The sequence below is a fragment of the Stomoxys calcitrans genome, chromosome 2 (assembly GCF_963082655.1).
Source record: "Stomoxys calcitrans chromosome 2, idStoCalc2.1, whole genome shotgun sequence".
In the NCBI taxonomy this organism is placed as follows: domain Eukaryota; kingdom Metazoa; phylum Arthropoda; class Insecta; order Diptera; family Muscidae; genus Stomoxys; species Stomoxys calcitrans.
Genome location: NC_081553.1, coordinates 191,395,992 through 191,420,988, shown reverse-complemented (window position 1 = coordinate 191,420,988; position 24,997 = coordinate 191,395,992). Strand labels below are relative to the sequence as shown.

The following is a 24,997-nucleotide window of genomic DNA, read 5'->3' as shown; positions in this document are numbered from 1 at the left end:
TGAAAATCAATTGGATAAAATTCGGAAGAATTGAGCAAGATAATTTAGATTGCCCAAGCATAGAAGACATTGACGACAATGTCAACAGGATTACGACTGTAATAGTCAAGTCTTTCGAAGATAGTTGACCTCTTCGGGAAAGTGAATCAGTCCAAGAAAACCCTGGATGACCGGGAAGATTCCCAAAATTGAGAAAGAGGTCCGCAGACTTTACAACGGAGCACGTCGTAAAGCAAGAGTTTACTAGAATGTATACTACACACGGAAGCTTTTCTGCGAACTGGTCGATAGCGTCGATATGGGAGTGAGAGCAAAGACAACGGAGGACAGGTTCGGACTTTTGATAAAAAACGCTTTTTCCCTAGGATACGATGGGAGTCACGGAGACACCGGATTCTTGGTATAATGAGGTTGATCTAAGGCTTATCATTACGGATTTATAGGTAAAGGAGCCTTGAGGAGCTTCCGATCATTTAGGTCACCCGGACCTGATGGAATATTTCCGGCGTTACTACAGAAGGAGGACGACTATCTGGCGCCCCATATGGCCACTATTTTCACGACATGCCTAGGACTTGCATATATTCCGAAAGGCTGGCAGAGGACAAGGGTGGTATTTATTCCCAAGCCCGGCAAGCAAGTTATGCGACACCAAAGGCCTACAGACCTATAAGCCTTACGTTCTTTGTACTCAAAACCAAGGAGTGTATTGTCGATACCATGATGAAGAGTAGGACATCCAGTGAACTGCTCAAACACAAACAACATGCCTATGTCAAGGGAAGGTCCGTGGAGACTGCCCTGTACGAGGTTTTGCATAAAATAGAAGAATGCTTCGATGACAAGAAGTACACAATGGCGGTATGCATTGACATTGAGGGGCCTTTTAACATTGTGCGGACCGACACACTGATCTAATCCTTAGGCTAGTACCGTGTGAATCGGGTCCTGGATAAACCATATGCTAATATAAGGGAGAAAGTGGCACAAGGCATGCCACAGGGTGGAATTTTATCGCCACTACTATTGGTGACCAGCATAAATAACCTATTACGGATGCTGAATTAAGAGGGATTTGAACCCGTCTGCTATGCAGACGTTGTTATAAAACTTCTGGGTGGAAAGGTTCCCAATCAGCTATGCAGAAAGCTCTAGAGGCTCTTGCAGATGGCCTACGAATGGGCTAGACTTAGGGGCCTCAATGTTAACTCAGAGAAGAAATCTACTTGTTCACGTGAATGACGAAGGTGGGCAAATTTGACGCACCACGTTTCTTCAAAAGAACGATTTCGATATCTGACAAGTTCAAATACTTGGACAGTAATCTTAATTGGAAGAATCACATTCAAAAGCGCACTGAGAAGCCTTACTGATGGTGTTGGGTAAGTGTACTTTAATTTCACTTTTCGTGGGTTAGGGCACTTTAAGTGCGCTTTTCCTTGGGTAAGGGTAATTTTTCCCTTGGGATAGGGTACTTTTACTAAATTTTCCCTTGAATAAGGATGCTTCCTTTACTTTGAATAAGGGTTCTTTTAGTACCCTTTTCCTTGTATAAATGTACTTTAAGTTGATTTTCTTGGATTTTGATGCTTTTAATGCCCTTTTCCTTGGGTTAGAGTACTTTTATTGCCCTTTCGCTTGAGTAAAGGTAATTTTAGTAACATTTTCATTGAATAAGCATATGGTAGTATCCTTTACCTTCAGTAACGATACTTTTGGTACATTTTCCTTTTGGTAAAGGTACTTTTGTTAAATTTTCCTTTAAATGAGAGTATTTTTTCTAACCTTACTCTTGAATAAGGGTCCTTTTAGTACATTTTTGCTTTGAAAGTGTATTTTAAGTTCATTTTCCTTGGGTAAGAGTATTTTTATTACCCTTACCCAAGGGAATTTTAGTATCCTTTCCCTTAGGTAAGAGTAATTTTAATACCCTTTCTTTTGAGTAAGGGAACTTTTATTAGCCTTTTCCTTGTGTAGACGTCCTTTTATTACCCTCTCCTTGGGATAATGGTAGTTTCAGTAGTCTTTCCCTTACGTAAGAGTACTTCTGGTGCCCTCATTTGGGTAAGGGTACTTTTAGTATAATTTCACTTGGGTAAGGGTACTTTTAGTTAAATTTCACTTGGGTAAGGGTACGTTAAGTAAGCTTTGTCTTGGGTGAGGTACGTAAAGTAACCTTTGTCTTGGGTAAGGGTACCTTAAGTACCCTATGTCTTGGGTAAGCGTACTTTTAATAACCTGTAGTATACTTTCCTTAGGTTATGTCACTTTAAGTACTCTATCCTTTCGTTAAGGTTTCCTTTAGTTCTTTTTCCTTGGGTAAGGGTTAAGTAACCGTTTTCTTATAAAAGCCTACTTTTAATGCTCGGTCCCTTGGATAAAAGATGTCAGATCAAATCTGGTATCGTTTGTACACTAAGTATCCGTATCAGTTAGGCGCATAAAGCCAGACGGCTTGGGAAATGCAACGCCTAACTCGTGATTAAAGTTCATTCTAAGTTTTATTAAAAATGCATTTACTTTCTTTTAAAAAATCCGCAATTACTTTTTGGGCAACCCAATATATATGACAGCTATATCTAAAACTGGACCGATTTCTATGAAATTTACCAGTAATGTCGAGAGTCAAGATAAAATCCTTCCTGCCAAATTTCGATAGAATCGATTAAAAAATGAGCACTTTATTGCAAAATTTCTCAAAATCTGACAAACATATATATGGAAGCTATATCTTAATCTAAAGCGATTTCGACCAAACTCTGTAGATAATGTGGCAGTCATGGAGGAAATTGTTGTGCAAAATTTTGGCAACATTGGTCAATAAATGGGATTGCAGTGGCTCTGGAAGTGAAAATCGGACGCTTAACATATATGACAGCTATATCTAAATCTGAACCTATTTCTATAAAATTCACCAGTAATTTTGAGAGTCAAAAGAAAATACTAACTGCCAAATTTCGAGCGAGTCGGTTAACAAATAAGCACCTAACTCGTGCGTTTTAATGATTGTAGACTATTTTTTGTGTGGCTATGCTAAAGTTCATGTCCACACAGACAGTCCCGCTACAATTGACGCATTCGTGAAATACCGGCCGAAATGTTGGAAAGAGTATGCAAAAACTGGACTAAGCAGATAAACCATTTGAAGCGCAGTCACGGTCAACATTTTCATAAAATAATCTTCAAACATTAAATTATGTAGACCCTACTATCGATTCAAATAAAGATTTCATGCATTTTTCTTTTGAAAACTTTCCTATAGCTCTTAAAAAATCATAACTGTCATAACTGACCAGCGAAGTTAATAGGTAATGGCAAGCCGGACCAAAATTAAATCGAAAAGATTTTCAAACTTGGGATTGCTCGTACTGGAACATGAAAAAAATTTTAGTTCACACGTGACTGAAAATATAATGAACTGTTTTTGTTGTGTATACTCATGTGTCGAGTGCCCTGGTATCTGAGTGTATAACGAGTTCCGATTACACGTGGGTTCAAATTCCACCTTTTGACTATTGTTGACTAATGTTTAATCACAATGAACAAATATTGCCTAAGTATGTCTACTACATTAACCTAACCTAAAATCCATATGTAAGCCACTCCTTTCCAACTCCTGAAGTGAATTTTGTACTCTTCATACATTCTCTTCTGACATGCCAAGACATATATATATATATATATATGTATGTTATATTAAACAGAGTGCTTTGTATGTGGGTCGCATTGAGTTGCTTGACCTGAGTTGACCTGAAAACATTCGCAGCAAAGGAAGAAGAGAGCAAAAATATTTTATTAAAAGAAAGGAAGAGAGAGACAGAGAGAGAGAGAGAGAAAAGGACTGCAGCAACAATTAAAAAGGTCCTACTTTGCATTGAAGATAACAAAAATGCATCATTTCAATATTTTCCTCCACAGTATCTATCTACTATGTCTTAATTACTAATCTTTCTTCATAATAATAATGTGTACCTGTTTTTCTTTCCTTTCAATGATGATGTTGTACTCGTTTGTGAGTGCTGCTAGCAAAATTGTTGTTGCTGTTTTTTGTGTTCTGCAGCAAATGAGGCTGCACTCGGATTCAACGGCATTAATGGGAGGCCGTTGAAGGGGAGTTTGTTGTGATGCGGTCTGTCTGGGTGTCTTCTCAGCTTGTCTGGTTGGTTGGTCGATTGGATGCTGCTGCTGTTTCTCACACTTCACTTCACTTTCTTGTCGCTGTTGTTGTTGTTGTTATTATTATTTTCTCGATTTTCATTCACTTTTTTTCAACTGTTTTTGTTGTTGTAATTCACTTTAACAACATTTGTGTTGTTGTTTTTGTTTTTATTTGCGGTATGTAGTGATTATTTTTTTATGAACTTTTTTCTCTCTCCCTCTCTCCTCTTTTTTGTGTATTATTTTATATTAGGTGGTGAGTGGAGAATGAAAGATTTTTTTTCTTGATTCACAAACTGCGTATTATTTTATTTTAATTTTTTTGTTATTTGCTTAAATTATGTTGGTATTCGTTAGATTTGTTTTTTTCTTTTTTGCTTTGCCTTCTTTCTTTCTTTCTTATATTTTTTTCTTTCAGGTCATACATACTATGTGGCTGGCTGGCTGGGTGGCTTGCTTGCTGGCTCACTGACTGACTGAATGGGCTGGAGGAGATATCCCCCCACATCCATTCATAGATTTGATGTATTTATTTCATTGCATACTAACGCCACCACCAGCTCACCACACTACACATTCTCTCTAACTCACAAACCGAGAACGTGCATACACACACTCAACTCAATTCAATTCAATACAACATACATACGCACAGGTATGTTCCGTGGTGGTGCTGCCTGCTGCTGCTGCTGCTGTTGCTCACTCATTCACATCACATGTTTTGTTGGTATTTTCTTTCTTCATTCTTTCTTTGTATGAGAGAGGTTTTAACATTTAGTCGTCGTCTTCGTTGTCGATGATGATGATGATGATGGTGGTGTTGTTATTATTATTCTTATTGTTGTTGTTTTGTGTTTTAGTATTTTTTCATAGAAAAATATTTTATTGTGGCATTTATTTATTCACTTATTTTTTATGATGTTGTTATTGATGATGTTGTTGTTGTTGTTTGGTTTCTTTGTAATTTTTTTCTATAAAAAAAAACCAAAATAATAAAACAGAAATAACAATGAATTCCTACTAAATTTTAACTATAATAATGGCCAACTATTATTTTATAAATATTACTATGTACCTATATTGATGTATGTATGCATGTTAGAATATTTGTTGGTTTATATTGAGATATACACCACACCACACCACATTCCACATTCTAGTTTAGCTAAGGGTGGTGGTGGTGTTCTATTCTATTTTCTTTGCACAATTCACTTTAGCACTAAAAACTCACACTAAAAACTAAAGTAGAATAAAAGTAGACGAATCGTGAAGTGGCTGAGCTCAATTACTTATGCTATTGTTGTTGTTATTGCCGTGTGTATATGTATGTATAATTGGATGTATGTATTTCATTTGGTAGTTTTGTTCGTCATGCGATTTTTTTACGTCTCACTTAAAGCCAACACGTTTTTGGTTTTCTTGTACATCATGCACGGGAACTTTCGGTATGCACTTTTCCCTCAACTTTTTTCGTCTTCTCGTATTTGAGTTAGCATTGTTGTTGTAGTTGCCGTTTGCTTTTATTGCATGCCTAGTGTGGTTATATCTTCTGCTACTACTGTCTGTCTAGCTCAGCTAGCGAACTAGTGGGTTTGTCATGTGTAGTCTTGATCTGTCTGTCTGTCGGTCGTTTATTTAGTCGGCCCGGTGTTTGTCCTCCTCTGACTGCCTGCTAAAGTATTCAAATGTGTCTGTCTGTCTATTTGCCTGGTCATGCATGCATTGCGGCGTGTTTACTTTTCATTTCTTTTTTTGTTTTTTTTTTTAAGGTCTTAGTCGAGTCGTCGTACACTTCTTCTTCATCTTTGTCTTCCTTTACACATCGTGGTTGCTGTTGTCGTCGTCTTTAGTCTTCGAGAGGAGGTTATTGTGTGATTAAAGTTCGTTCCATTTTATGATACTATTTTTCTTAATCAATTTTTTTCTTAAGCATACATTCTTTATTCTTATTATTATTGATATGTACACATGCCTGTTTTAATTTCTTTTCTTTTGTTAACTACAAAAAACACTTTTGTTTTTTATTAATATTCGTCGTTGTTGCGTACTACCATGTATTTATTATTGAAAAGTTGTTTTGTTTTTGTAGGTTATTTCACTTTTTTGTGTAGTAAGAACGCAGGAAAAATTGTATTACACACGTTTCGCGTTGTTTTGTGGGCTTCCGCATCAGACTTGTTCTCGCGTCTGTCGCTTATCTATTTGTATTTACGCCTCTGTTATTTTGTCGCTATATTCATAGCCAACATTGCCGCCGCCGCCGCCGTCGTCGTAGTAGTCGTAGCCGTCTTCGTGTATTATTTATTCTCCATTCTTAAAACAACACAGACGGTGAGATACGACCAGCCAGCTAACCCCCAATGCGGAGCATGAGAGACAATAACAGAAAGAGAGGGGGCAAAACACAAGGTTTCAATGTAGCAAAAGCTATATGTTGTTGAGAGTGAGAGAGAGCGGCAGAGAGCGAGCGAGTTGTATTTCTCAAATTTATATTGGCCGTATGGGCAATACTCATCAAAACGTGCTGTTTACTATCCCCATTTAGTTAAGGTTGGGATTCCCCATAACAGAGGGCAGAGAACCCACCAAAAAAACAAAAAGGGAAAAGAGGAGGTTTAATTTGGCTTAAAACATGTTGCACTCTTAAATCAAATTAAAACATTTGAAACCAACAATATTATTAACCGCCCGTGTGTTACAGTATAAGGAGTTGAGTTCAAGAAGGTTTTCTGTTGTGTTACTACAAATACATACATACATACGTAGTATTTCAAGGGTGACGAAATATTTTATGTCTTAATAGTTATTGCGTGGAAAGGCCCTATGGCTTCGTTTGATTTAGCAATAAATATTATCGACTTTGGAGACTTAGTGACAGGAAAATTCTCAGAGTATCTTGTTCTTTTCTGCAAGGGCAGTCTACTAACGCATCAACCCTGTTTTTATAGATTGTTGACTATAAAAAACATGTGTATATCGCGTAACACGTTAGCTGACTATATTTAACGGCTGTTAAGGGCGGCTAATTCAGGTGATACCATGAGGAGGTCAGTGCTCACAGTTGAGCTGAGGCAAGAACGGAAATTGGCATGGACTTTACCAAGTTGAAGCCACCAAGAACCGCTACTTGGTATTTCTACTACCCTACTGAAGTTGTCAAAACTTCAGATCGAATTAAAGACCACGCAGGGGATGATGTGGGTGACGTAAGGTATGAGGAATACAAATCAACGGTATCTCTCACCAGCAGTCAGTAAAATAAGGAAAAAAAGATGAAGATTCTTCTACCATGAGGTTTATGAACTTCATATTTTTATGCACCTCATGTCTCTGATTTTGAAAGTAAATGGCATTCATTCTTATAAGTACAACAAAATGTATTCACTGTATCCATACATTCTTGTAGTAATTACATTTTATCTAGGCAAATGAGACTCATAGTATAATTTTATCTTAAAAACAAATTCAAACAATGTTTGTTTTTCGTGTGTGTGTGTGTATATAATATAAATCAAATATATACATACATAGTATATATTATAAAATTTGCGGTCAAAAACACATGTGTCCATGTCCTACATTACAAAGACTAAAAATAAAAAGAACATTAAAATAACATTCAGCATGGCTAATTTAATAACATGTTAGGCTATTTTGTTTGTATGATAGAGAAGATAACATGTCATTTCTTCCTACTGCTTGAACAGCTGTATTTCGATGAACTCGGGAAGTTGATAACACCTCTGGTTGACTTTTTTAATGTTTTTCGTTCTATCAACTAAACTATCCTTTAAATATATGCAAGGATTTTTTTTTATATTTAAGGAGATATAAACATATTAAGTTAAACTAAAAGATGGTACGTCATGACAGGTCAATGTCTAATCGGAAAACTCGCTGACAGTCTCAAGGTTGCAAGTAACGACTTCTGCAGAAGGTGTGAGGATGTCAAGGAAAAAGAAACTATAGAACATCTACTGTGTGTTTATACCACTTTAGCAGTCAGAAGGAGTTGCAGTTTAGGTCCTCATTTCTGTGAGAACTTTTCTGATTTAGCGGATGTAAACATTCGCTTGTTGATGGGTAGGAACTAGAATACATCTTCCTTCTCCTGTTCCTTTGGTATCACAATGGACGATAACGTCTAGGTGAGCCTGATGGCAGACTTCAACTTAAACCTAACCTAAGCCAGCGAATGGACCTTCGCAAGTTGTTGGGCTGTTTTAAAGCGATCTGGATAGTTTAAGAGGCATTTTCCTTCTTCTTCCTTCCTGCGGTATCACAGTGAATCTGATGGCAGACTGCCACTTAATCTAACCTAAAACTGTTGGTCGACTAAAAGTGAACCTAGCGCCATTCCACATAAGACTTTGGATATACATATATTTTTTTTTAAGCCTGGTTAAAGGCCAGGATTCACTAATAAATGGTTAGGTCACTTGGGAAAACATCTAGTGGATAGGCCCCATGAACATCATTAAGGTTGTCAAATCTACCGATTTAAAATGTCATTAAATAGGGGAAAACGTAAATAAAGAATGAATGTAAAAAGAGAACAAGTTGACATCCTCAATGCCAAGTACTGCCAAAAATTAAAAAAAAAAATATGTCGGCTGATTGCTTGGCTAAAACCTTATTCAGTGAATCCTGGCTAGAGACAAGGTAAGTTATACGACGCCAAAGGTCTATAAGACTTGTGTCCTTTCCATGAGAAAGAGTAGGACATCCAACAAATTGCTCAAATACAAACAGCTTGCCTTTATAAAGGAAAGGTCGGTGGAGACTGTAAGAGAGACACTTATCCATTCCTTGAGACCAGTATCGGGTGCTTAGAAATGTGATAAACGATATGCTAAGGAATATGTGGATACATTGTAGGGTCGATGGAGTAAAGATGAGGAAGAAAGTGGCATAGAGCACGCCACAGGGAGCTTTTACCTTGAAGGCCGATTTTAAAGGGGGCAGATCATGTATAGATCATATATGCACAACCAGAATCAATCGAATATAATACTAGTCTGTATTTGGCAATTGTTGATTATAAAACGGCATTCGACGCTTTATATATAACATACATATGGGATGTACATTTGCGAAAAGAATTCCACAAAAAAATGTTGTCGATAATCAATAATAGCTACGACGGAACTAAATAGAGAGTGCTGCATGAAGACAGTGTCAGCGAACCTTTTGCTACTATGAGTGAAGTGCGACAAGGATGCACCCTCTCCCCATTACTATCAATTGCGGTCCTTGATACCGTGTTCGAAAAGCTCGAATACGCCCTATCTGGCTGGAGAACAAACAAACAACAAACTAGAGGATCTTGAGTACGCCGACGATGCAGTTATTCGGATATGCAGGTCAAAATAAATGGGCAATCCGCAGAATCCCTTAAAGTTGGTCTGAAGATAAATAAGAGCAAAACAAAAACAATGAGGATTAACGCAAAAAACTCTGTGGCAACTGGTGGTCGCTCCCGGTAGCTCTCAGCTGAGCTCATGGTAACATTGAACATAACGCAGATCGAAGCTAAAATTTTTAGTTTTGTGTGTCAGTACCAGGATACACCAGTAGAAGTGTAGAAGGGTCTCATGCTGAAAACACAAAGTGAAAAGGCCCCCAAGAACATTAAAAACGTCAAAGGCTGGTACTATATTCGCTTTTCGCTATATTTTTCGCCGTTCACTATTTTTAGATAAAAGATTTTAAAGCAAAACGTTACTTGTGGTAAATTTTTTTATTCTCGTAGAACAACATGAAGTTCGTGTTAACTAACCAGAACACGAATTTCCCGTGGGGATAAAACACCTGCTAACAAATATGGATTTCTCGTACTTTTTTATGGCAATTTAGAAGGTATGCCAATATGACACGGCAATCAGCAATAAAAGTATTCGGGTACTCGTGAGACCGAAGTAAGTGAATACACCTAATACAACGCAGCAATCTGTAAACAAAGAACAGCTGATTGCATGTATATTCAGTGATGCCAACAATTTTCCATCCAAATGCGTAACCAAAATTGTAAAAAGCGTAAAAAATAAAATTTTGTGTAAAAAAACAATTCGGCCAAATCGGATGAGAATTGCGCACCCTAGAAACTCAAGAAGTCAAGACTCAAGATCGGTTTATATGGCAGCTACATCAGGCTATGGACCGATTTGATCCATACTTAGCACCGTTTTTGGAAGTCATAACGAAACACGTCATGCAAAATTTCACCCAAATCGGATACGAATTGTGCAATTTATAGGCTCAAGAAGTCTAAACGGGAGATCGGGTAATATGGCAGCTACATCAGGGTTTGGGTTTATTTAGGCTATACTTAACGCAGTTGTTGAGAGTCATACCAGAACACTTTATGCAAAATTTCAGTCAAATCGGATAAGAATTACGCCCTCTAGAAGCCAACACCCAAGATCGGTTTATATGGCAGCTATATCAAGATATCGACCTACACTTATAAGAAGTATTTGTGCAAAAATTTCAAACGCCTACCTTAACTCCTTCGAAAGTTAGCGTGCTTTTGACAGACAGACGGAGGGACATGGCAAGATCGACTTAAAATGTCATGACGATCAAGAATATATTGGGTTGCCCAAAAAGTAATTGCGGATTTTTCATATAGTCGGCGTTGACAAATTTTTTCACAGCTTGTGACTCTGTAATTGCATTCTTTCTTCTGTCAGTTATCAGCTGTTACTTTTAGCTTGCTTTAGAAAAAAAGTGTAAAAAAAAGTATATTTGATTAAAGTTCATTCTAAGTTTTATTAAAAATGCATTTACTTTCTTTTAAAAAATCCGCAATTACTTTTTGGGTAACCCAATATATATATGGGGTCCTGGACGAATATTTCGAGGTGTTACAAACGAAATGACGAAATTAGTATACACCCGTCCTATTGTGGAGAGTATAAACGAAAATATTTAAACTTACATAAAGTGTAAAAAGTAGAAATGCAAAAAGCGTCCACTTTGTGCCTTTTTTCGTTTGGCACTGGGTGGTAACATTTCGGGATTTTGGTGACCTAAAAAGCACTAAATCTAGTGCGAAAAACACTAAGTTGGCATCTCTGTGTGTATTACCATCTGTTTGAATTTATCGGAACAATATGTCACAAACCGGCTGGCAGTAAACTGACTTTTGGCAGGTTAACGTTTATCGTTAGGATAAGAAATACGCATAGGTATTCGGAAAAACAAATCTCTTGAACAAAAAGAATATCGATACGACAAATTGAAGTCGGAGAATGAGAAAGCAGGCCTTAATATGCCATGATGATTATTACAATATCGATGAGTGCTGTTCGATTTAAGTTTGAGCTCAATGATTAGAATACTCCTTTTAATAGCCGAGGCCGAACGGCGTGTTACAAGGCGATTCCACTTTGATTTTTAGAGATATTCCGGTATAAATGTTTCAACGACATTTCATACATATGCATATACATACACATAGCCCATAAATATAATCAACTCTTTTACATAATTTTTTCTTCATATTCCTAACATTAAAAAACAAAAACAAAATTCTAAGTTTGGTTAAGCACTTTCATTCTAGAGCGATTTAAATATGATAACAATTAAATACAAGCACCACAAAGTCTGCGTTCATTAATTAAAAATAAACACAAAATAAAAACATATTAACACATTCCTAATATTTGGTAGGAGAGCCATGTTGTTTTAAGACTGCACTTAGTCTATTTGGCATGGAGTTTACAAACTTCTCTGTTTCCTCAGATGTTATTTTCGCCCATTCTGCCTACGTGACACTTCGTAACATCTCCATGCTGATTATAACGTGCTGACGAATTTTTTTCTCCAATAGATCCCAAAGATGCTCAATGGGGTTGAGATCTGGTGATTGGGGTGGTGTTTTATGCTGCTTATATAGAAGCCAAAGCCTAACAACCTCCCATGTATGCTTTGGATCGTTATCTTGTTGGAATGTCGTTGCTAACCTTAGTTTAGCAGCACTTCGTTTAATTTTTTTTCAAAATATTGAGATAACCCCATTTATCCATTTTGGACTCAGTAAATTCTAATTGACCCACTCCACTAGCAGCCATACAACCCCTACACCATAACTCCGTGCTTCACCATTCCAACTAAATTTTGTTTTTCCAGCTCAGTCCCTGACTTGCGCCACACTATTTGCCGACCTTTAATACCAAAAATACAGAATTTGCTCTCGTCGGAGAAAATATTTTGTTTCCAGAATTTAGGAGGCTTATTGATGAAAGTATTAGCGAATGCAATCCGCTTTTGTCTGTTTATGACTGAAATATATGGCTTTCTTCGAGCAAATCTTCCATGAAATCTAGCTCTATGTAATATTTTTCTGGCAGTTTCGGCACAGATGGTTTTTTTATGATTTTTTTGATGTTATACGAGGGTTGTTGCTTGCCATATTAATCACTTTGCGCTCTTCTCTAACGGATAATTTTTTTGGACGCCCAGGCCGAGGCTTTGAAGTTATAAAGCCGGTTTCTTTGTAATTATTAATTACGCGCTGGACAGAAGAATACGATCTTCCAACTGTTCCACCAATATTTCTAAAGCTTTGTCCTTCTTTCCACAATTTAATAATTATTTTTCTTTCAGATATGCATATTTCCTTTCCTTTAGTATTAATGTTTCCAAATTTATTAATTTTTTAAAAAAACACGTGTAACTATCACTTGTTATGATAATGAACTGAAACTGATCAAAAATAAGAACATGCTTCATAAAAAGTAACGGTACTTTCGAAGTAAACAAAGTGAACGCAGACTTTTTGGTTGTCATAATTTCTTCTTATGAGACAAAAGTACCGTTAGAACAGGAAAGCAAAAGCAAACTTGTATTTTTGTTTTCTAATTTAAGAAATATAAAGAAACAACATATACAACAAAACTTAACTTTATTTATTTTTTTATGTTGTTTTTTAATCATTAAAAAAGAAATTGTCACATGAACGCAGACTTTATGGACTATGTGTATGTAGTAGAATTTGTAATATTGACTCGATTACTTTTCATTTGAAAATACTCTAACAAATTGATGCTCTTAAAGAGACGAAGTAGACAATTGTTTTTTTTTTCTTTCTTATAAATAACAAGCGGCAAACAAAATGACAACAATAACAAAATGATATCAAAAAGCCGAATTGGTATAAAACAAAATCAACGTTGAAAAGAAATGCACAAAAATTCAATTTCACAAAAAAAGCTCGAAATTCCCAAAAATAACAAAAAAAAAATCTGTTCAACAGTGTGCTGTTGTTGTTGTGCACCTCCGCCGGCTGCCGCCAACAACAATAGCAGAGACAACTTCGTCGGCACAACGATGTTGGTGACTGTCAAGCCTGTTATTAAAATGAAATAAACACGAATGAACCGCGAATGGCCAAGCAGAAAGAAGCATACCATTGCCGTTATAAAAACAAAAAAATGCACAGAGACAGGAGACAGTATACAAAGGCAAGAAAACAACAACAAAACTGAATTGAAAACAACAAGAACAACAAAGCACACACACCCAAATACCAAAACCCCAATCCCCCAAAAGACATTCACTCTTCAGGAATGCTACTGCTGCTGCTGCCGCCGCTAAATGTGAGCGCATATGCCAGAGTGGGGAATTTTAATGTGTGTACCTCCTCTACTTCATTCAACATCAAATGGTCTAAACTTTTTTGTGTTTTCATTTCAATGACGGTCAACGTTCTGCAGTGGGGTGTTACCCATTATTATAAAGAAAAAAAAAACATAATAAAATAAACCTAAATCAAAGTTCATATGGAATTGCATAGTTATTATTTTTTAAAATTAATTGTTAGTCACTTATAATTCGCGAAATTTAGTTTGGCTTTATTTTTTCCCAATCTGAATTGGGTGGTGGTAATTTGATCAACAAACATTTTATCAAAATAGATATGTACAATGTATTTAAATTGTTTTACATTTGTTTTTGTTTTTGCTGCAAACATGTTATAGTCAATGTAAGAAAGTACTTTTAGTTTATTTAAGATTTCCCAGACGCCGCAAAACAAATGCCACACTTCGTTATTACAATTTGTTATGGAATTTTTCTCGTTTCTTGAGTATGTGTGTATGTGTATGTGTGTGTGTATGCCTTGCATTTGATGATGCTTCTCTTATCACTGTGGGCGTGAGGAGGAGAATTGCAATATTATTGAATGAACCCTGACAGAAAAAAAAGAGAGTAAGAGGGAAAAAGATAATGAGAGAAGAGATTGCAAACGAAAAAGTGAAATGGGAACTGAGAGTTTAACCAAGATTGCCAATCAAAAAGCAGTTGCAATGCATTGATTTTGAGATTGAACATTCTACGAGCATCACATAAAGCCATAAAATTGTTTATGGCGGTACTGTTAAGGTAATTAAATATAACAAATAGCCATTAAATCCCAATAAGACTTGGAAACAATAACACCGGTATACACTTTCAACTTAATGCAGCTTTAAAGTAGATTTATTCGACAGGTTTCCTTTATAGAACTGAACTGAACAGGTGAATACCGATGTAAGTCTACGGAAAACAATTACAATTATTAGGTGTCTAAAATAGTTTGACATATGTGCCCATGCTCTGGCGGAAGACAAGAACGAACTGAACAAGGACTTAGTTTATGAACGCTGCTCCACATGTGACATTCGCGTTAAGATTTTAATGCAACGATACGAAAATTTCTCCTGAACGAGGGAGAGTACGTCCCCCGTTCAAGCAACAAAAAACCAGATTGATCTTGTTGTGGTAGAAGGAATCGTATTACGAACGTTTCGAGGAATGAACATCGATTCGGATCATTACATTAAGGCTAGGCGTAAGGAGAACAAATAAAAATTTGCTAAGTTCGGTAAAATCCCACCACCATGGATTTTGCTGTCCACAAATGAACTTAATTTAAGGATACGTACCAAACTCCAGCCAATATATCGGGAGATCGGTTTATACGGGAGTTATATTAGGTTAGAAACCGATTTGGACAATACTTTTCAAGATTACGAAAGGCATCACAAAGCACTACGTTTAAAATTGTAGCCGAATCGGACAATAATCGCGTCTTCCAGGTGTTCAACATCTCAATTCTGGAGATTAGTTTATATGGGATCTATATCAGGTTATAGACCGATTTATACCACATTAACCTCAGATATTGACAGTCGTTTGTTATGGCTGGAGACGGCGCACGGATAAGTCCCAAAGACTGTTTTGTAAAGGATTTATATCTTAGTTTATAACTGATCCTCGCAAGTAATCGTGGAGTTTGAAATCATTGCTGATCGTGGAAGAATTTTGTATGTTAAACCAAACAAGTAAAAACGTGTTAAGTTCGGCCGTGCCGAACTTTGGATAAGCACTACCATGGATAGAGTAAACTTCCTCTTTTATAAGAACTCCACTAGCATATCCATAGTAGAAGGCAAACTGTGACTGGTCTGAATAATATTTGATTCTGGTCCCAAAAACTCTTATACAAGTCACAGTTTCATCAAAATCGGGCACCAAATCCGCTTTTTATTGGATTAGGACCTTAAATTAAAAGATAAAAGATTAAAAGATCAGTCTATAAGTAGCTATATCTAAATAGAGTCCAATGTGGACCATTTGCCCGTCGGATGACTGTAGGCTTAATACAAGTCACTGTGTCAAATTCCTCCGAAATCGGATATTAATACAAATTTTATGGGCTTAAGATCCTTAATCAGCATGTCGGTCTATATGGCAGCTATATCTTAATAAAGTCCACGAATTAAAATTTCAGCGAAAACGCATAATAATAACAACTTTTACGTGGTCAAGACCCCAAATCGGCAGTTCGGTCTATATGGAGCTACATCTAAATATCGTCCAATCTGAACCATATCGGAGTCGGATATCATGAGTATTAATACAAATCACTGTATCAAATTCCAGTGAAATCGGGCAATAAATGTAGATTTTATGGACTTAAGACCTTCAACCGGCTGTTCGGTCTATATCGCAGTAATATGTAAATAATGTCCGATTTGGACAGTTGGTTCTGATGACGGAAGGCTTAAAACAACTCACAGTTTCAAGTTTCAGCGAAATCGGGTTTTAAGTGCAGCTTTTATGGGCTTAAGACCCTCAATCGGCAGATCGCTCTATATGGCAGCTATATCAGAATATAGTCCTATCTAGACCATATTTAAATCGTCTATCGGGAGGATTAAAACAAGTCACTGTGTCAAATTCCAGCGAAATAAGGTAATAAATGGAGATTGTATAGGCTCAAGATCCTCAAACTGCAGATCGGTGTATATCGCAGCTATATCTAAATATTGCAGATCGGTCTTTGCTAAAGATTCGAGTTTAATATCGGAGTTCCTATAGTACAACTGTTTTAAATTTCAGCGAAATCTGGCAAAAAATGCGGCTTTTATAGGCTTAAGACCCTAAATCGCAAGATCGGTCTAAATGGCAGCTATATCGATATATAGTATAGCTCTCGGTATCATAACGGGACACATAGAAATACGAGCTCACTTATGTTACATCGGTGCGGCAAGTGATAACATGTGTAGGGCATGCGTGGAAGATGATGAGACGTTGGAGCATTTCCTATGTCATTGCCCGGCTTTCGCGTAACAGATACCGGCAATACCAGGCAACTTAGGGGCGTAACATAGAAACAATTAAGGATTTTGTAAGTAATATGAGATTCCTAACTTAGATTTTCTTTTTTGAGGTTACTTTATTAGTATTTAAAGGGCACAACAAGCCGATTACTGGCTAAGGTGTATATGTCCATAGTGGCATGGGGCAGATTAAAACCCGCACCCTCTTTTCAACCTAACCTAGTCCGATTTGGCGCATTCAAGAACTTAACCTGCGTATAGAAGAAATACGAGTCTGTCCAAAATTTCAACACAATATCTCAATTTTTAAAGACTGGAGAGTGATTACAAGTTAGAATTTTACGACGATCCGTAATATATACACTTTGTAGAGTCGAAAATGGATATTTCGATGTGTTGCAAACGGAATGACTAAATGAATATACCCCCTATCCTATGATGATGAGTATAAAAATGATTTATAAAAAAAATGTGTGTATAGAAACGTTTTTATACCAACCACCATAAGATGAGGTTATACCAAATTGGCCATTCCGTTTGTAACACCTCGAAATATGGATCTGCGACCATATAAAGTGTATATATTCAGGATCATCTCAACATTCCGAGTCGATCACAATAGCAGTCGAATGCGTAAAGCAAGTCGCTTGAAATTTTGCACAGATACTTAGTATTGATGCAGGTCCTTGGGGATTGCAAATGGGCCATATCGGTTCAGATTTGGATATAGCTTCCATATGTCATTGAGCCAATGGAAGACAAAATTTTAGTCCGATTTGGCAAAAATTTACACATAGTGTTCTCTTATAACTTTCAAGAACTGCGCCAAGTACGGTCCATATCAGTCTATAACCTGATATAGCTCCCATATAAACCGATTTCACTTCCTAAGCCCTTTGGAAGCCTCAATTTTTGTCCGATTTGGGCAAATTTTTTTTTTATGTTATGACTTCCAACAACTGTGCCAAGTACGCCTCAAATCGGTCTTTAACCTGATATAGCTCCCATATAAACCGATCTCCGGATTTGACTTCATGAGCCCTTACAAGTCGTTAGTTTTGTCCAATTTGGCTGAAATTGCATGGGGTGTTCTGTTACGACTTCCAACAAACGTGCCAAATACGGTCCAAATTAGTCTATAACCTGATATAGCTCCCATAAAAACCGATCTCTCGATTATCCTTTTTCGGTTCTTAGAAGCTTTAATTTGCTGGTTTGACAGAAGTTTGGTATGTGGAATAAAATTATGGCCTTTAACTTAATTTAGTTTGCATACATTTTTAGCAGAATCCATGGTGGTGGGTTCCCAAGATCCGGCCCGGCCGAACTTAGCACGCCTTTGCCTGTTTTTCGATGACAGAAACTTCCTTGTAAATTTTACTTTATACCTACATATGTGCATGGCATCCCTTATATGGATTTTTGCTCTCAATTGCGCGCGGTTTTTGACTTTTGCTCTCGATAATATGCTCGATGGTGCTGCTTGCTCTCCATTGTCTCCTTCAATACTACAGCACACTTTGTACAAACGGCGATGGTAAAATTTGCTGCGTAGTATTTTGAATGTTAGTACTTTTTTTTGTTTTTGTTTTGCTTAATTACATACATACAGTCATACATAGTATATCTATGTGTAGATTGTTGTTGCCTTTTTTGTTCGTTGTGATGATGATTATGATGTTGGTGATAGTCATCATGTTGTTATTGTTTTTCGATTCTGTCGATTCAAGGAATTTTTTTAGTAAAATATGTGTAAGCTGCGCAGCAACCAAACGCTGGCGGCAGAATCAGAGGAAAGATGCAGAGCAATACGCACAACATACCCACTCGGAAATGGAATGGCAAATGAAAAACAAAAAAAAACAAAGCCAACAGAATAAAAACAACGCATGTTTGTCAAATATACATAAAGATGAATGTACACACGAGCATGCATATATATGTGTAGATAGATATACTTGAGTATTTGTTTGTCACCAAGGCACAGTGAAATGAAATAGAACAAGAGGAAAACAATGAAAAAAATGTAAAAGTCGGGCGTAGCAGACTATAAATACCCTAAATCTGCGAGTATACCATCTAACACTTTTGAGCAAATGCGAGAATATTTTCCAGTGACCTGTCATGACGGACACAACGAGTAAAACTTCTGTTCTAGCCAAAGACAGTAGATCGGTAAACCTCTCCAAGTTTTCACTGCCTTACCAAATATTGGAGCTTTCACGGTCCCTTATTTGTAAACATCTATCATCCGTTGCTATTGCAGCCTTATTTGGAAAAACTAGCTTGCAGCTCGTCTGCTTTGCAATGCCCTGAAATATCTCTGCGGGCTACAGAACAGGTGAATTTCGAACTGTGCAGCCATCAGGTTTCGAACTCAAAGAGAACACATTGCTTAAAGCCGCTGGTAAGCCAAAGAGAAAGCTCTCTCAACCACATAGCAGTAATTGCATGAATATCAAGGGGCAATAAGTGTCGGAAACGACATTAGCCATTGCTGCCAGCGGCACAGTCTTGGATTGACGGAACTCTGTTATTGGCATCTGAATGTTTACGCTACACGGATGGATCAAAACTAGAAGAGAGAGTAGACCAGGGTATTTACATTCAGAACCCAGGGACTGAGATCTGTTTCCGACAGAACAGTGGTACGGTTCTGTGTACGGGGGCAGTGTTTTTGTTACCACATTCGTATGCAAAGGCAGCGATCCGATCGCCGCGGGAACGTTATGACCATTCGTTACTTAAAGACACCAATAACCCGCCTTGTCATATCGAGCGTCATAGGTACTCAGTATTTTAGCAAGAGCCGGTGTCCGTCAGTTGTAATTAATTTTGCAAAGTATTTCTTATATACGCAGGTTAAGTTCTTGAATGGGTTAAATCGAACTATATTTGGATATATCTGCCATATAGACCGATTTGGCGATATAGGGTCTTAGGCGTATAACAGGCGCATTTATTACCCGACTTTGTTGAAATTTGGAACAGTGAGTTATATCAAGACTCCCAACATCTGTCTGGAATATGGACCATAACGGGCTATATGTAGATATGGCTGCCATAGATACCAAACTGGAGCTTTAGGGCCTAGAGATCATTAAATGGGCATTTATTCACCGATTTTGTTGAAATTTGAAATAGTGAGCTTCTTTAAGACTTCCGACATCCAATCCAAATATGGTCCTGACTGAACCATATTAAGATATAGCCCCTCAGACACCAAGGAATACATTTTTATGCCAGATTATAACTCTACTATTAAATACCTTTTGAAACCCATATTGCCCAAAGCGCTGAAAGTGTCCTGTTAGGGGGTTTTTGGGGGGTGGGGGACCACCCGAACACTTAGGGTGAAATATGTATACGAATTTCGTATTCTACTCTTAAATACCTTTCATTTGATACCAATACTGTCCCAATCGTTAATCCGTTCGGGTAAGTTTTGGGATAGGGCGTCCCCCAAGGTTTTTTGACTCCAAAATTTTATACCAATTTCATGTTTTATGGGGTACCATAAGGTAGCATACAAAATTTCGCTTAAATCGGTGCACATATCTCCGAGATCTGGCGTTTTTGAAAAGGGGGAGGGTCCGCCAACCTTCGGATATCAAAAAATTTAGTTTGCTATTTTCACCGGGGGCTCAAACTTTACCATCTGTAAAAATTTCATGAAAATCAGTTCGGCCGTTTTTGAGTTGAAACAAACAAAGCGCAACATTTTAATTTTTATACCCACCACCATAGGATGGGGGTATACTAATTTTGTCATTCGGTTTGCAACACCTCAAAATATTGATCTGCAACCCTATAAAGTGCACATATTCTGGATCGTCTCGACATTCTGAGTCGATCTAGCCATGACTGTTCGCCCGTCGGTCGAAATTAAGGCAGCGGTCGAACGCGTAAATTTAGCCGCTTGGAATTTTGCCCAGACATTTCTTATTGAAGTAAGTCGTTGGGGATTGCAAACGGGCCATATCGGTTAAAATTTGGATATAGGCCACATATAAACCGATTCTCCGGATTATGACTTTCAATATCCATGCCAAGTATGGTCCGATTCGGTCATTAAACAGATATAGCTCCCATATAAACCGATTCCCGGATTTGTATTCTTAAGCCCCTAGATGCCTGAATTTCCGTCCAATTTGGCTGAAATTTGGAACAAAGACTTGTGTTGCGACTTTCAATATCCCTCTGAATTGGTCTTCAAAAAAATATAGCCCCCCATATAAACCGATCCCCGGAATTGAATTCTAGAGCCCTTAGAAGCCTCAATTTTCATCCGACTTGTGTTATGACTTTCAATATCCATGCCAAGTATGATCCGAATCAAATTATAAACCGATATAGCCCCCATATAAACCTATACCCGGATCTGACTTTTTCAGTTCTTAGAAGCCTAAATTTTCACCTGATTTGAATCAAAGACTTTAGTAATGGCTATCCCCCCTTATAAACCGATCCCCGGATTTGAATTCTTGAGACCTTAGAAGCTTAAATTTTCATTCGATTTGGATGAAATTCGGAACATAGACTTGTTTTATGACTTTCAATATCCATGCCAAGTACGATCCAAATTGGTATATAAACAGATATAGCCCCCATATAAACCGATCCCAAGATTTGATCTTGGAAGCCTCAATTTTCAACCGATTTGGCTGAAATTTGAAGCAAAGACAAGTGTTATTACTTTCAATATCCATGCTAAGTTTGATCCGAATCGGTGTTTGAACATATATAGCCCCCATGTAAACCGTCGTTGGGGATAGCAAATGGGTCATATCCGTTCAGATATGGATATAGCCCCCATATAAACTGTCGTTTGGGGATTGAAAATGGGTCAATGTGTTTCATATATGGATACAGTCCCCATATAAACCGATCCCCAGAGTTAAATTGTTGAGCCCTTAGGAGCCTCAATTTTTATCCGATATGGAACAAAGACTTGTGTTATGACTTTCAACATCCATGACAAGTATGACCCGAATCGGTTCATAAACAGATATAGCCCCCATATAAGCCGATCCCCAGAGGTAAATTGTTGAGCCCTTAGAAGACCTCAATTTTCATCCGATGTAGGCCAAAAAATTCCAAACGAATTTTATTTCAGAATTCGAAACGACACTTCGGAAAATACATCCCAATTCAATAAAAGTTTATTTCAAAATTCGTTTAAGACTCTGCACGACAGCTCTAATTTCCTTTAAGAATTTTCCATGATTTGTGGGCAAAACATCAGATTTCCCTTCGAAATTTCGTTCCAAAGTCGTGTTAACCATTCCATATATATTTCGTTAACAATTCGAAAAGACTTCGCATGAATTTGCCGACTGTTGTTTAGTCAGCAAATTCAACCCAGTGAACGTTTAAGTTCACTGGCATGTTTCAGCCCACTGTGCGCCCCATCTTAGCTTGTTTTTATTGGCACTGCCGTCAGTCTGTCACTAAAAACGAACTATTGCCTGTGTGTGCCTAGTGGTGCTATACCATTTTTGTTGTTCTTTTGATTAGTTTTATGTGAGAAAAGTAGGTATTTCGCAATTTATATTATTGTTAATTCATAATTACTTGTTTTTCTTTGGCTTGTGATTATTTTCTAGAGGTTTTATTTTGTAGCTGTTGCTATAAAAAAAAAACAACAGCCGTTACGACAATTATTGCCGCTGAATGACTAGTTAATTAAGTGGATGGCCATCTATGGCTGTGTGTGACGAACTTCAAAATGCCAACGACGCTTTTCCATTCTTAGAGATTACTTTAGAAACAATAAAAAAAAAAAACAAATAACAACCAAACAAAGGAGGACTACAATGTATGTTGTACAATTTTCACCTTGTTGTAGTTGTTGTTGGTTTGGTATTGTTCTCGTTTAGTTTGTTGCTCAGCTATGAGTATTTTTTTATTGCCTACATTCCAAAGACCTAGCAAAACAAGAACAAACAGACAAACAGACCGAACGACTGAACGACAAAAACAAAACAACCAATATTATATACCAATACATTGGCAAAATAACAATTAAAATTTCTGTCGCCAATAGAAGATGAACAAAAGATAACACAATACCAAAAAAAAAAAACAAAAAAAAATATAAATAAAACAAAACAGAAAAAAAACACATGAAAACATAATGAAAAATAAATTGAATTTAAATGTTTGGTCTGGTTTGATGATTTTTGATATCTTGCCAGTTCAGTCAGCAATGCGTGGTAGTGAAGTATTCAAGGGGAGTTTTAAAGCACATATCTATTTATGTGTGTATGTCTTAAATGTATATCACCCGCATTCTAGCCACATTGCTGTTTTGTCAAGACAATTGTGGCAAGGGTTCTTTCTTTTTCACAAGAATTACATTCCAATAGCCATTTTCATTCTTTCCATTGAACTTCATTACAACTTGAGACTAATGATCAACTCCTTACAAGACAGCAATCTTGCACAAATATTTGCAAATGCCCATATAAGTACATAAAGCCAGCCATACACTCACTCGCCTATGCCTTTGCCTGATGTACAAGAAAACTACCGGAGGCTGCTGCTGTTGATGCTGCTTTGCTTGCATACAGCACTTGCACTTACTACTACTAACTACTGTTGTTTCACGGCTTTTCTTGTCAAACAAAACACACAAGTCGTTGTCTGCTGCAACAATAATAACAAACGAACGTCATTGACATTTTTCATTTCACTTCTGCGTCGTTAACATTATTTATTGTTGTTATTACACACATCACATCATTTGTTTGTAATTTCCGGTTAATTGCACTATACACACACGCACACACTCAGGCACATATGCGAGCGAGCGAGCGACTGTCATCGCTGTCCACTTGCTTGGCATTTTAAGACGCCAGCACTTAAATCACCGCTTACTTGTTTGCTTATTTTTCTTATTTAATTTTTGCTTGGCGATATCATTGCTATGTTATACGCGTGTGTGTGTGGGGCCTTTCAAAGAAAATATTTGACCGTACGAAGACTTAAAACTCGCTCGCGAATCGCCTGTTTATTTGTGAGTAAATACGAACATTAACATCTGTGAGTGGTAGACATCGTTGTCGCCTTTTTTGCTGTGGGGCTCGTCGTTTCTCGTTTGCTGCTTCTAAACTGATTTTGTTTGTTGTATTTTGATTTGTAAACACCCAACTTTTACCGTTTTTTCCATACACATTCACACATACACACACACACACACTTGCACGCACTCACATAGATATAATATTTTTCTTGGATGACGAGTGATGGTGCTCTCGTTTTGTTTTTACTTTTTTCTAAATTCAACCAAAGACGAATGGTTGGTCCCACAATCCCTCTTATAGGTCGTTCGTTGTTGTCACCCTCGTTTAATAGGAGATAGAGAGTACACTCGCATGCACTTAAGCATTTAGTATATGTTTATAACTTCTTGGCATGCATTTCTGTTTTCCTTTTTTTTTTTGTTTTTCTCAATCGTTTTTACGCACTACTTTACTGAAGCACACACACATTTTCCCAAGCACGCACAAAATGAGAGCGGCGGCATTGTCGACAACCATGCCGACAACGTTGCCTTTACAATACGACAACGTTTACTTTTATCTCTGCTGCTGTTGGCCGCGCTGCTTTCTGTTTGTTGTTGTTTTTGTTTTTCTTTTGGGTATTTTTAAGAATTGTCGGCATGTAAAATTGTTAGTTTAGATATAATTTTGGTTTATGAGCACTTTAATAAATTCACATGGATGTTTTTTACTTTATTCTATGGTTATTTTTTCTTTTATAATAACGTAAATGCACTTTGCGAGAATAGTTTATTAGCTGTTTGTTGTATATGTTGAAAAAACCGCACACGACTGAATCAAATATTCGTCTTAAACGAAGAACAAAGTCGAACTGCCGGCACAACGCCGCCAGTTGTTTGCTCATTTAGCCGCGCCGTAGTCGATAAAAGCGGTTTCGAAAGCACATAGTCGACAAAAGCGTCACACAGAGCGAGAAGTCGATAAAAGCGGTATAGAGTGCAAAAATACAACTCTGGCGATAGTTGATTGGCGAAAAACATCATATGAGGCTATACACAATAATTTCTTGTACACACATGTACCATTTATTTTTTTTTTGTCTGCGGTCAAGAAACATATCTGTGCCAAGTTTAAGATTAAAGGTCTATATTTAAGATGGCTAGCATAAGAGCTATGCATGTGAGTGAGTTTTGAATCGCGCACACTAGCTTAGGATATGTTGAA

General features: G+C 37.2%; 1 protein-coding gene across 5 annotated transcripts in view; it reads right to left on the bottom strand.

The window, feature by feature from the left end:
• LOC106084784 (insulin-like receptor) overlaps positions 1 to 24,497 on the bottom strand; it is a 105,695-nt gene extending 81,198 nt beyond the window's left edge. Inside the window, exons 1-3 of one of the 5 annotated variants that reach the window (XM_059362999.1) lie at positions 23,355 to 24,497; positions 5,234 to 5,397; positions 3,973 to 5,129 (exon numbers count right to left, since the gene is read on the bottom strand). The gene's annotated coding sequence lies outside the window, so the exon portion shown is untranslated. The remainder of the gene's footprint in view (positions 1 to 3,972; positions 5,130 to 5,233; positions 5,398 to 23,354) is intronic. The other 4 variants (XM_059362998.1, XM_059363000.1, XM_059363002.1 and 1 more) reach the window with 4 other exon arrangements.
• Positions 24,498 to 24,997: the final 500 nt, after the last annotated feature.